Genomic DNA, 15,239 nt, shown 5'->3' with positions numbered 1-15,239 from the left:
ATCTTGGGATTTAGGTCCAGTGAATATGTAGATGAAATCACCTTGGTTCTGTTATCTATCTTTACTCCAGGACAACCCCCTGCTGTCAAGCATGACTATGCCACTTTCATTGCTGACAAAATCCATGCTCAATTCATGAATTTGGAAAGGGAAGGAGTGTTTAAATATACATCTTTCATATACCATCTGCTGTTATATTATCACCCAGACAATTTCCCATTTCCCATCAGGAAATTAAACTCAAAGGGAAATTGAAGGTTTGTGATCTTTTGGAGCTCAATCTTCCATAACTGTGACTCCCCTTATACCTATAGTGAATTCATTGATTTGTTTGTACACCCAGCCTCCACTCTGTTGATAGGAGCTCCTCCTCCTAGAATTACTGGTGATATGAAGAAAATTTTGCAGATGTCCAAACAATACAGGATAGGTGACTGGTACCTCTACCAGAATCACACTGAAATCAGAATATATGGATGTGAATTATGCCCATTCAAGTTGCCTAGGTATGTGCCTATGAGGTTATTTGCATTAGAATATTTCAGGCAGCTCATCTGTTCAGACTTAACCCACTTCTGTAATGTAAAGAAGAAGGCTCAACTGAGAATCAAAAACTAGTTGGGCCCTTATGTCATCCATTCTAGGGATGCATGGAAAGAGGCTGAGAACATATTAGAAAACCACCTTAAATTCAAGAAGAGTTTTGAGTGGGTACCATATGACCCATGTAGTTTCATAAGTGACAGAAGGGTAAGAAACATGTTATTAGTGTATGTACATCATAAGATCCCAGAAATTGAGCAGTATGCAAATCAGGAAGAATGGGTAGAAGGGACATTAATAGAGGAAATTAGTGAAAAGGAAAAAATGGAAAAAGCTATGAAAAATCTTGAAAAAACCCTTGACCTGGACTCTTTTGGACAGGTATTTTTCAAAGGGCCTCAACAATCAGGAGTTGGGACATCCTCTGCTGGAACTTCTCAACAACCTGCATAGAGAACCAACGCATCAGTCACAGGGACTTCAAAGGGCAAGGAGGTCGAAACTACAGAGCAGCCAATAATGACTGATCATCCAGGAGGGTCCAAAGAGCAGGAACAAGTACAAATTCCTCCTGCCTAAACCATAGCACCAGAAATTCCAGCATTACAAACTCCTCTAAATGAGGACAGAAGCAAGAAAAGAGACCGAGAAGAGGCCACACCTATCAGTGGACCTGCAGAACAGCCAGGAGCAAAGAGGCAAAGACTGAATCCTATGTCTGAAGAGGAAATCATTGAAGAAATGACAAAAATTCTAAGAGGTGAGAGGGTAATCAACCACCCGACTTCCCCAGTGGTAGATACGTCAACTAGCTCACATAGGCAAGAGCTAGAAAGGCAGCATAGTGTTGAAGTATCATCTTCCGGCCTCAAACTAAACAACCCTTTGACATTAAATGGACTTTCACAGAAATTAAGGCTAGAAATGAGCCTGTAAGAATTCAAATGTACAATGAATACTTGAAGATGGCCCCTTCAAACCAGCAAAGACTAATGTCTGCATATGACGTCAAATAGGGTAAAATGATAATGAGTTATTTTAAGCTTAAGGTACAACAACCCCAGTCTGCAGCAGATTATATCAAAACAAACTTGGAGGTCCTAGCCAAAGATATTCATCCAATGGACCAAATTGAACTTCACAAGCAGACTAGGGAGATGGTTTATTCTACATTGACTGACAAAGCAATGTTGGCCCATCAGTTGCAAAACTCCTTGGACAACACAACTGCTCAGTTAGATTGGGAAAAAGCTTCTTCTTTGGCCAAGGACAACAGGATCAAATCTTTAGAAGAGATCATCATGGAACTGGGACATGACCCCAAAGATGCCAAAGGCATAAAGGCCCTAATCAAGAAGAAGGAGGAGGACATTGCTGCCTTGAGGAAACAGCTCAAGCTACCTCCCTCAAGACACCCTCAGACTGTGGAAATTATAGAGCAGAAATTAGAAGAAGACATGACTGACCTACTCATGAAACTCAATGAAAGGTTAACTGATACAGAGCAGGAACTGGAAAAGGCATTAAAAGAGAAGCAGGGAGAGTCGACCTCCCAGCCACCTGAAGTAATCCCTACAGTCACAATTGCAGTCCCCTCAACAGTTGGATCAGTATCAGCTCTAGATGTCCTAGCGGCCCCAGCAACAGTAATCACAGGTACAGAAACAGAAGCAACAGCACCAGACAGAAGTACAAGTATGACCACAGAAGAATTGATAAAAGCCATGGAGGAACTGAAACTCCAAGTGTCAGAGCTGAAACAAGTAAAGGAAAAATTGGCAAAAGTAGAACAGAGTTATGATAAATCCAAAATAAGTGTAGCAGAGAAGATAAGAGAGATTAAAGCATTACAGAACAAAGTGAGAACATTAGAGAAGGATCTCACTATGGATAAGCCTCTGGCAGAAATCAAAGGAATTCTTTGGACCAACATCACTCAATCATTAAGTAATGTTTGGCCATCTATCCAGGCAATTTATGCGCAGATTGACTTGGTGAATGCAGCACATGGGGAAATTCAAAAGGCAAGAGCTTTATTGGGACAAATGCCTGATCAAGCCAACCGACTCATTCATTTTTTGAATTACATAAATAAAGAACAGCTTGAACAACTTGGCATCCCAGATAGAACAGACACCATTCTGGATATCGAAAGAGTTCTAATCAAGAAAACTTTAAAGCAAAATTTAGAAAAAAGATGCCAAGATATGCAGGTAGAAATTAATTCTTTCATGCAAATATTTACAGTTTTGCAGGATAAAGGGCTGCCAAGTCTTTTAGGAAACAATGATAGGCTTATGAGACACGCAGATTATGTACATAAGTTGAACACATTTGCTGTTGATCAAGTTAATTCATCAACAAGTGTTTCAGGAGCAAGAGCACTCCCCTCAGGCCAAAGTCTCTATGATAATTTGGAGAATTTATTTTATATTGAACATGAAGTAAAACATCTGTTTCATCTCCAACCTAATTTTGTTAGATATACAGAAGTTGATGAAACACTGAGGAAACTTAAGAGACATAAATTGCCAGAGCAACAATGGTGGGAAGACATGTTGGGGATTTTGTAAATTTCTCTTGGGTAAAACACACATTTTGACTTATTTTTGTCCGCGGTAAGATGAACAGAGATGAACAATGATCAAGCGTGTAAGAATATATCGGATCAGGGTCAAAGAAAGTCCAGCCAAGGTGGAATAACCAGAACAGAGTACTGGTGGAAGACAACTGTGAACTGACTCGCAGAACCTACCTCCGGTACATCTAATAAAGAAGGAGTGGCCAGCACAACATCAAATTTATTGTCTCCCTGTTTCCGAGACTGTTCGTCTCTATCTCTCGTAAAAGAAGCATTAATTATCACTAGATATTATCTGCATCAGATATTTTGTAAGATATTTTGATATTTTGTATAAATACCCCCAAAAACGAAGTATTTGGGGTTGGTTGGTTGAGAAGTATTCTCAGACTTTGCTGTAATACAGAATTTTGGAATAAAAAAGGCTGTTGGAACCTTTTTTGTCTGGCCTACTGGATAAGGAATTGATCTAAGGACCATGTTACAGAATTCTTGAATCGTCTTATGGATCAATAAGTCCTTTCTAACTTGTGTTTTGCAGTTTCATTGTTTTCTATATCATCTATGTTCATGATCTAAATAGTAGAGCGAAAGAGTAATTCAGAATTTGCTTGATTGCACTCTGTCTTCAGTCTCTATTATTTTCTGTGTTTTCCTCAGAATTAGTATAAGCAGTGAATTCTTAGTTGCTCCTGCTTCCCGTTTCTTTCATGTTGTTTATTTGCTAAGGAATTATTAACTTCTCCTTAACAGTAGGCATCCATTTTCCCTCTGTCAAATATGATGAAGGATTCTTAACTGCCCTTCACCCATTTGACTCCATTCCATCTGATTTCAGCCTTTAAATTGTTCCATGTTTGAGTACCTTGCTCTGTGATGCCACCCTCTGTTTGGAAACTGAATCCAGGAAGCTATCCTTCTTTGACTCCATCATGCCCAATGGACTGAAACTCTTCAGTTTTACCTCACTGTTTTGTTGAATCTCCATCTCTCCAACCAAACTCAAAACAAAACCCTTGCATTTCATAGCTAGCCTAATATACCTAAAAACAAAGTTAAACCATAAAGAGAGAGCCCTCTCTGGATGCAGATTGGCTAGAATCTGTATCTAAAAGATTGGTCTGTGGTTACCTCGGCCGTATTCCATTTCTTAAAACTTTTGGGAACAACCTGAGTGATAACATCATTGGCGAATCCACTGGGGACCTGAATAATTGTTTGTTACTGTTTATCTCATAAGCTATAGATGGAGCCTGAAGTTAGCCAGGTAGCCTTTGAAACTGCTTTTGTGTTTAATTGTAGGAATAAATAAATGCTGCTTCAGTCTATCTCCACTCTAGTTTATGCTTTGAATAGTTGTTTCAAATACTTGATCAGTTCCTTGTTTCAATAGATCTTTAGGAAACTTCATAATCCCCTCATCTAAAAATTCCTAGAAGATACTGTTAAAGTTGTATTGTCAAAATTATTCCAAGAAAAAACCAAGACCATACTTAGAAACTGGCTCCAAAGAAGAAGATTTGTCACACCAGATCAAATCCTGATCCAATTTCCCCACCTGTCTTTGAAAATCCTAATCTGATTCCTAAGAGCCTTAGAAGACAGAAGAGCCAAGAACATTCTTCCTATTCACACCTTAACAAACATTTGCAGAACCCTATCCAATCTGAGCTTACTTCTGTAAAAGCACCAATCATTTCTGCCATTGCTGTAGCTTCTTCAAGTTCCCCATCAGAACCTCAAACTATCCTTCCCACTCCTACATTTACAACTTACATTTCCACTGTTATCCCTGCCCTCCCTGTTGTCACTCTTATATCTTCAAATATGGCAAATCGATATGCTCCCCTGCAATTACCTGCAAATCAGAGGGCCATGCCCCAAGATTATCAAAGTAAAATCACCTATTTTTATGGTACTGGCACTTACACAGCTCAACAGCATACCAAGAAAATGACAGATTATTTTGAAAACTATGAGATTGATGATGATGATGTCAGAATGAAAGTATTTGTTCAAAGCTTAACTGGAGATGTTAGAACATGGTTCAGAGCTCTCCCTGCAAACACTATCAACGACCTAGAAGCTCTTTATCAGACCTTCTTGAATAGATGGGAAAAGAAGAAAGATCCTCTCCACATTTTATCAGAATATGAAAACTTGAAAAGAGGCCCACAAGAAAATGTTCAAGATTACTGTACAAGATTTAATAATGTATACAATGCTATTCCTCAGAATCTCTGACTTCCTCTAGATTTGGCTTTGATCAAATTCCCTGATGCATTTGACTCTAATATGGCATACCAGCTTAGGGAAAGAGCTCCTCGAAGCTTAGAAGACATGCATAGTATAGCTGTCAGTGTTGAGGCCAACCTGATTTCTAAAAGAGCTCGAGCCAGAGCTGAAAGAAGAACACCTTTCAAAGAAGAACCTTCTGCATTTGAACAGAAATTAGATGCTATTATAAAAGAAATGGATAGGCTTGGTGATAGAGTAGAAACAATTGAGAGGAAATCCCCTTGGGATGGTCAACCAAGCAACACTGGGAGAAATCCAAATTTCAGAAAAAACCCGAACCCTAATACTGGAAAGACTGGGCCTGACCAAAACATTATGCCCCCATTCCAGGAAAACTATGCTGAAGCCTCAACTTCTAGTGAACCAACGGAAGACACTCAAATCAACTTAATGGGTCTCAATAGTGAACAACAAATTTTCTTGACCCAAGAGGATCAAGAAGCTCACACTATTAATCAATTCCAAACTCAATCAGGTGAATCATTTGATTTCAGGGAGGGATATGATACAACCATCTACGAAGTCCACAAGCAATACAATTTGAGGAGCAGAAGAGTAGAGGTCCCTGAGGTCAATAAACAAAAAGATACCAAGCAATCTAACAAAGCTAATATCAAAAACCCCCCTGTACAAACCCTTCGTAGAATAGGTCCTAACCCAAATAATCCGACATTTGAAGATATATCAGACAATCAACAACCCAACAAACAACCTTCCACTTCTACTCCTCTTAAAGGAAATGTGGAAGAACCTTCAGAAATTGACTTGGAAGCAACTTCAGCCCGCAACACCACTCCTGAAAAAGAAAAAAACATAGAAAATACAGCAGAAAAAGATAATCTCACTGTCCGAAATGCAAAAATTCAATCAGAAAAACCTTTCAATCTTGTGACAGAAATAGGCAAATTAAAGATAGCCATTCCATTGTCAGAATTGACTAAACATGATGTCTATAGAGATCAAATTAGCAGTTCACTCCAAATTTTGGAGAACAAAGATTCAGTAAATCTCTTTGATGATCAGCTTGAATTAATTTTTGGCCCTGAGGTAAATGGAAAATCAGTAGATGGAGGGGTCCCTCCTTTCTAAGTGAGCCTGAGCATACATGATAAAATACTTCATAATACCATGTTTGATTCTGGTGCTTCTCATAACTTAATGCCTAAATCTGTAATGGAGAAGTTGGACCTAGATATTACCAGGCCATACAAAGACTTGTTTTCTTTTGACTCAATCCAGGTCAGATGTCTAGGATTGATCAAAGATTTATGTGTATCATTAGTTCAATACCTTGCCAAGACCATTTTAATGGACGTAGTGGTAGCTAATATTCCACCAAAATATGGCATGTTGTTATCTAGATCTTGGGGTGCAAAGCTCCAAGGATCTTTACAGTTGGACATGTCTTATGCTACCATTTCAGTATTTGGTCAACCAAAGAGATTGTATCGAGAAACTCTAATGAAATACGTGGTAACCAGTCAGGAGAAACCCTAGAATTTTCCCATCTACTCCATGCACTCTGACATGGACTCCTTCATTCTATACAATGCTGAAGTTAATCCTCCAACTGATGTCAAGGTTTTAGAATTTGAACAAGAAGAAATTTTAAACCAAAAGCCTTGCTTTCAAATTCAAGAAATTTTTGTGAACAATCATATATCAGACACTCAAGAGAAATAAGATGAAACTAAAAAGCCAAATTTCCCTAGCAAACAAATTTCTGAAACTCCTGATACCAATTGTAAACATGAAATTCTCTAGTACTTAGAATTTGATGGTTCAGTTAATAAATTAGGGGCAGGAGCAGGAATTTGGGTACACAAGCTAGAAAATGATCATGTTGAAGGGCATGCTTACAAATTAAATTTCACATGTACCAATAATATGGCTGAATATGAAGCCTTGTTGCTAGGAATTAAATTGATCAAAAGTTTAGGGGCAGTTAGGGTATCAGTTTTGGGAGACTCTGATTTAGTCATTCAATAGATAAAAGGCAACTTTCTCACAAATGACCCCAGATTAAGATCTTACAAAGGAGCAGCAATTGAGATCCTCAATACCTTTCTGGAAACATAGCGTGCCAAAATTCCTAGAAAACATAACTTGATGCTCACAGTTTGGCAAAATTTGCCAGCACTTGTAAATTGCCATTTGAACACAATCATCAGTTTACAGCTGAGATTAGACGCAGGCCAGCCATACCTGACAACGTAAAGAACTGGCAAGTGTTTGACAATGATATTCAGATTAGCAATTTCTTGACCCTAGAAGAAGAATTTTCTAACACTTATATAGACACAGATATTGTTAGTGAGGTGGATCAAATGGGTAAAATTCAAACAGACATTTCAGTAGAAACTGCAACTCAAATACTTCATCCAACGAAATTTACTAAGAAAGAGTTGCAAGATCTTAAAGAACTAGACATTGATGAAATTGTTGGAGCAGAATCTGAAGTTATTAATTTAAAAGACAATTATTTGCCCACAGGATTAACTCCTTTGGAAGATTTCTTTGATTCTAATGATATCCCAAAGAAACCCAAAATGCAACCTCCAAAAGCAAACATTGAAGACTGTAACATAGGAACTGAAGAACAACCAAAAATGATAAAATTATCTAAAACTTTTCCTCCTGATAAAAAGCTTAAATATGTTGAACTCCTCAAGGAATTCCAAGATGTCTTTGCCTGGAGCTATGAAGATATGAAATCTTATGACACCTCTATAATTCAACATACAATACCCCTCAAGGAAAATCAAAAGCCATTCAAGCAAAAACTCGGAAGGGTCAACCCTGTACTACTCCCTTTAATTGAAAAAGAAATCAAAAGAATGTATGAGGCAGGGATAATTTCTCCTATCAGGTTTTCAGAATGGGTGTCTAATTTAGTACCCACTAGGAAGAAAACATGAGAAATAAGATTGTGTGTTGATTTAAGGAATGTGAATAAAGTTTCTTTAAAAGATCACTACTCGTTACCTAAGATGGACCACATTTTACAGAGGGTAGTAGGTGCCTCTAGGATTTCACTTTTGGATGGGTTTTTAGGCTTTAACCAGATTCTAGTCCATCCTGATGATCAGGAAAAGACTGTTTTTACAACACCATGGGGAACTTTCAAATATGTCAAAATGCCATTTGGACTCAAGAAGGCAGGGGCAACCTTCCAACGAGCAATGGACATAGCTTTTGCAAAAGAAATTCACGATTTCCTAGTCATATATCTAGATGATCTCACTGTGTTTTCCAAATCAGATCAGCAACATTTAGATCATTTGAGACAAGTCTTTTTAAAATGCAGACAGTATGGTATTTCCTTAAATCCAAAGAAGTCATTGTTCGGTCTGGAGGAAGGCAAACTGTTAGGCCACATAATCTCCAAAGATGGCATCAAAATTGATCCTGACTGAATAGAAGCCATTTTACAAATACCCCACCCCAGAAATATCAAAGAACTTCAAGCCTTCCTGGGAAAAATTAACTTTCTAAGAAGATTCATACCTAATTTGGCTGAATTAATCAGATTGCTGAACAATATGCTGAAAAAGGATTCGAACGTTAAATGGACATTAGAAGCTAAACAAGCATTTGAAGAAATTAAAATAGCTCTGACCAGAACACCAGTCCTTAGAAGCCCAAAGTTTGATAGAGACTTTATAATATTTTCAATTGCATCAGAACACACTATTGCTGTTGTTTTACTACAGAAAGATGATCAAGGATGTGAAAAACCCATAGTCTTCTTTAGTAAAGCTCTCAGAGATGCACTGTTAAAATACCCAATCATGGAAAAACAGGCTTATGCACTTGTAAAAGCTATTAAAGACTTCAGAGTCTACGTATTATACTCTCATATAATAGCATATGTACCAAATGCTGTTGTCAAAGATATCCTGACCCAAGAGGGGATTGAAGGCAAGAGAGATAAATGGATTGCTACTATATTGGAGTATGATATTGAAATAAAACCTACAAAGCTGATAAAAGGATAGGGATTGGCTAAACTCATGACTGAAACCAATTGCCAAGCCCTGGATATTAATGAACTGGATAATGAACAGGAGATGGTGACTCCAAAAATCAGCCAGGCCTTCCTAGAATCACCTTGGTATGCTGATATATCTTATGTATTATTAAACCTGCAGGCTCCTCCAGGGTTATCCAGAACAAAGAAAAGGTTTTTAAAAATGAAAGCTTCAAAGTTTTGTGTTTTAGATGGTGCTCTTTTTTGGAAAAATCATGAAGGTATTCTATTAAATTGTCTAACAAAAGATGAAGCTGACAAGGTACTCAAAGAATTTCATGCAGGGGACTGTGGTGGACATCTTTATTGGAAATCAACTGTTGACAAAATCCTAAGGGATGGATTTTACTGGCCAACATTGTTCGCTGATGTCAAGAAGTTTGTTACTGCTTGCCATAAATGTCAAATTTTTGAAGGCAAGAGGAAACTTTTACCCCTACCCCTTAGACCAATTTCCACTCAAAGGCCCTTCCAACAATGGGGTTTAGACTTCATTGGGGAAATCCATCCTCCCTCTTCTGGCCAACATAAATGGATCCTGACTGCCACCGATTACTTCACCAAATGGATAGAAGCTATCCCTTGTAGACAAGCCAATGTTACAATGATTATAGGATTCCTAGAAACCAATATCTTGTCCAGATTTGGCTGCCCTGAAAAGATCATAACTGACAATGCTGCTGCTTTCAAATCCAAGAAAATGATCAGTTTCTGTCACAAATACAACATCACCTTAGGCCATTCCACAACCTATTACCCTCAAGGTAATGGTCTAGCCGAGTCCTCCAATAAAAGCCTGATAAATATTATTAAGAAGGTATTGGAAGAAAACAAGAAAAATTGGCACAAGAAACTTACTAATGCATTATGGGCAGACAGATTAACTACCAAGAGATCTATTGGAACTAATCTTTATGAGCTAGTCTATGGTATGGAGGCTATATTTCCTTCATACTTAGGAGTCCCTGTAATGAAATTACTGCAAGAAGCTCAGGTGGAACCAAATGACATTCAAAGAAGAATAAATCAAACCATCCATTTGCAGTAGACTAGAGAAGAAGTTTACCAAATATCTCAAGTATTACAATAAAAACTCAAGAAAATATTTGATAAGAGGACCAAGGCAGAATCAAAGGTACATATCCAATTAAAGCATGATGGATAGAAATTGGACAAGTGAAGGAACTTTATCCTCACTTACTCGATAGCTAAAACCAACTTTTGGTGGACCAAAATCTTCCAGTGGGGAGGAGTGATCCAAAATGGATCCAAAATAGCCTCCAGATCTAAAGTCTTCAAATACAGGTGAAAGTGGAATAAGGTTTAAGTTCTTGTGAAAGCAAAGCCAATGTTGCAAACCACACGCAAATCCAAGTTCGGATAAGGAAATTAGAGCTAATCAAAGATTCAGGTCAAAGATTCAAAGCCTATGTCAGCAGGACATGTGGCAACCCGGGAAAGAGTCGCAGGTATTTGATGATGTAAGCGTAGCAGATGATGTGGCTGTCAGAGATTGGTTCAGACCTTAGGTGATGAGGAACATTGGTCAAGAGCGGAAATCATCCGATCAAAGGAGATCGACGCATATCGCGTCGAAACATGTAGGCAAGTTATCTAAAAAATGGACGCGATAAAACTATGAAAAAGGAGCTAAACTCTTTGAGTTCCAACAGGAGGGCGGTAAATGGTTTATCACGTGCCCTCAAGGCAGGAAGCGGTTTTAGACCGGGAGCATGCGATTCCACTTAGCGCTCGACACGTAGCCTCCCAAAAACCACTTTATCGTGTGCCTTCGGAGAAATTACGAACATGCTAGTTGGAGCGTGAAACTGCGCAACAACCGTTGGATGGACGAGGACAGAGCAACGGTGCAGGTTGTCCGGATCAGTTGAAGAGTGGGACGCGATAACCGTCAGATGGTTTGTTCTCGAGATCAGTGCCGGGGAAAGGCTGGACAATCAGGGTCCACCCGCGCCCGCCGGTCCTTTCATTTATAGCCTGTTTCTATTATAAACGTATTTGTTCCACGTTTAAAGCAAATTGTAACTAAAATGTGTTATATAAACGCCATAATAGAGAAAAGTTGACAGGGGAGTGTATTGTGAACCATTCCAGGGGGTCTGGAGGTCAAGGTGACCAGTACGATCGTGTGTATGCTCATTTCGACTCGAAGTTTCGAGCTGAACATAGTGGTGAGTTCCATTTCTATCTTGAGACTCTGTTTTTGAGCTCACACCTGTAATAACCATTTGAAGACATAATAAAGAGGTCAGCACTGGAAGCTAGGAATAAGAGACGTAGCTAGGAAGTCTGGTGAACTCCTTTATCAATTTTGCTTGTGTTAATGTATCTGATTGTGTTTTTTATAATTGTTTAAGTTTCTGTGTTATTCGCAATCTTATCAATCCATCGTACTAAGTAACATAGGCAACTTCACACATAGTCTGTAATACCTTTTATCAATTTCAGATCAGTATGGTTGCTGGAAATTGGTATCCTCCTTCCACAATTTACCAAACATCAACTCCAAGCGACTAAATATAGGCTCTGGTTCTTATCTTCCAATATACTAAGTTGTTTCTGTTGAAGATTGGTGGTCTGATAGATCCCATGCCTTCGTGATTGTTCATCTTGAGAGATCTCCCTTCAAGCGATCAAGCTTCTTCTGAAGGACCTGCTTTGATACCAATTGTTGGAAATAATACTGAGGGGGGGGGGGGGGTGAATCAGTGTTTACAATTCAATAATTTTTCATTTCACAATCAGATTTATATACGCTACTTCAGTGAAGTGAACTCGCGTGTGCACGCAACTGTTATTAAGGAAACCATCGTATACCTAGAGAACTTATGATTCATCTAATTCATAATGTGTTGATCTTTAATCAATGCATCAATACTTTATTAAACAATAACTATGAGTAGTAATAACATAATAAACCATCACACATAAGCAATGCACATGAACACCAAGATTTAAGGTGGAAACCCAATGCAGGAGAAAAACCACCTACTGCTGTCGTCTCTATCTTCTTTTTAATATAAAGAAAATCTGTTTACTATCTTGTACTGGTGCAAACTCATTCCAGTACGTAGGCACCCACCTGCAGAAGGCTACAACCTTCTCTCATTTTCCAGCTTCTACTAGAAAGGAGCTAGAACCCCCTAACTCTTCTACTAGCTGATATATTTACCAATACATAGGCACTGGCCTACAGAAGGCTACAAACTTCTCTCTTCCTCTAAGGACCACGTTTTATAAATTTTCAGACTAGATACTCCTGGTACATAAGCACACAATTAATCACCAATGCAATAACTGTATCTACCAAAAATTAGCCAATATGAATAGTTAGATCACTGTCGCCAGAACACTGTGTTGAACCCAAAAGCCTGCATCATCAATAAGAACCAACTATAACCTCAAAAACCATATGTCAGAATGTATACGCTACTTCAATGAAGCCAACTTGCGTGTATATGCTACTTCCTTTAACCAAACCTGCGTAAGCCTTCAAAATTACTGAATCATAAGAACTTCTAAATCAAATCTGTACCAACCAGTGATATTCTAAAGATCTACTGTCAAATTAAAGAGATCTAAACATACAGCAGCAAGGATCACCCTTCTCACTTAATCAATCAATCAATCACACTCAATCTCCTTATTGCATTCAGTTCTACTTTCAGATCTAAGAAGCCATCATTGCCAGACAACAGTAAAACACCAACACTGATTAGATAGATCTGTCATTTCTGAACAACAGGCTTTTCTTTTGAATATGCTACTTGGAGGAGTCGAACCAACGTGTATACGCACCTTCACCAAGGCGAACCAGCGTATAGAACTACAAACACTAACTTATAACTTCCATGCTACTCCAGACTTCAGACATACCCAGATCATGATATTTAAAGAATAAAACATGTGTAAGCAATCAAATCTAGCCCAACCAATATCAGATCATACAATGATAAGTCATTTCAGGTCTCATGATCTTAATCTAATATTGTATCCAAGGTGCACAAAATATTTCAGATCATATCATAATCATAGCCCCTGTGACATAAAATATACTTCAGATAGAAGTATTCCTGAGAAACCGTTTCACTTGCACACATGGCCCTTTGATCTTCTCTTCCTTATATAGTTTTTGGCCTTTCTCAATACCCCAGACCAAAACAACACTTAGTACTTGTGGTATGCTTGGACGGGATCAAATAACCATTACCCTGATTAATATTATGGGCTAATACCATGGTACAGATCCTTGGTATTCTTTAATATTAAATTTCCTTGATTTTCCAACCCATACACGCTTTTCCTCTTGTGAAAGTGTGTGCATACGTATACGTTCTTTTTGTTTTGTGAATTTGCGTGTATACACTACTTGGATAAGGTGAACCTGTGTATATAACTTAAACTGACTTAAAACATCATTTTTCTTCAACTTCTTGATTCTGATCTGTAATCCTTTGTTCCAGCTTCCTGTGCTTTTGTACCATTGCCCTGTTACAATGTGGGTTGCCCTTTATCAAATCTGAACTGACCTGTGAGTGAGTTGCCATCAAGGACAACACCTGTATCATAATTCCAACAAGTTAATGTGAACTATTTCCTTTAATTAATAAAAAATCACATGATGAATTATATGAGTCCTTCCCCCTGTTTTGGTTAACTTGCTCTCGGATTAGGAGAGGGCTATCCCATTCTAGTTCGAGATATGATTTTATGTTTTAGATTAGTCTTGCATTTGTATATTTATCTTTGCATCAAGTCCTCTCTTAAAGAGGCAAATAAATCATTTAATTTTGGTTTGATCAACCTTTTTAAATCGATCAAACCTTTGTGTCGATTTACTTCTTTAACTTACGTCTTTAAAGATCGATATAAAGGAATTGTAACATAGTATGATGTAATTAGATTAATTATTAGTTTAGCTTATATTAGCTTTAGATTATATTAGATTTACATTTAAGGGTAACCAAACCCTAACGAGTTGGAACCACCATCTTCAACGGAAATTCCTAACAACTGAAATTCCTTTCTGAGATAATTAACCACTGTTTTACCTTTAAGGGTGACAATCTTCTCATGAGAGGAATTTTCCTTGCTGTTGGCCTCCACTAAAATCTGGTTGTATTGTGTCCATGGGATTAGCATTCCCACAAGATCCCAGCAGCTAGGAAACCCTGCCCTGACTCTTTCATCAAACTCAGCATTGAAAACATCCACATCTTTTTGCACCACCCCTAGGCATTTCTCAGCTTTGACTCTGGCCTCCTCCTTCTGGACAACTTTGGAGATCTCCATGATAGAAGACACTCTATCTACTACATCAATTGGCTTCAACTCATTGAGTTCCCTTTCATTCACAAACCGAATGAACTTCTTGGCAATATGGGAGTTCTTTTCCCCATCTTCTTTGGCAGCAAGGATGAAAAACTCATAATCCTTGATCACAATCTTCTGTTCATCCATCAGAGTTATGTACTCCCAGTTGCTTTTCATTTATGCTATGATTTCATTCCAGGAGTTGCTTGGCCTGCAGGAGAGACATGTTTCCTTTAAGATTGCCTTTCAACTCAACAATCTCTTGGTTTGCTGCATGTAAGTTCTTACAAATAAGGTCTGCGTTGGTCCTGGCTGTCTCATGTTGTTTTTATTTCTGTGCTAGGTTTCTCTGGGTAGTGTCCAAATCCTTATACACTTTATTAAGCTCCCCTTCTGAAAGATAGTGTTTGGTGAGGGTCTTGGTGAGATGCTTTGTGGGATTTTGGGGATTTT

The sequence above is a fragment of the Pinus tabuliformis genome, chromosome 3_2 (assembly GCF_031772625.1).
Source record: "Pinus tabuliformis cultivar Carrire ecotype Pingquan chromosome 3_2, CPIR1, whole genome shotgun sequence".
Classification (NCBI taxonomy): Eukaryota; Viridiplantae; Streptophyta; class Pinopsida; order Pinales; family Pinaceae; genus Pinus; species Pinus tabuliformis.
This window is presented reverse-complemented; position numbering follows the sequence as displayed.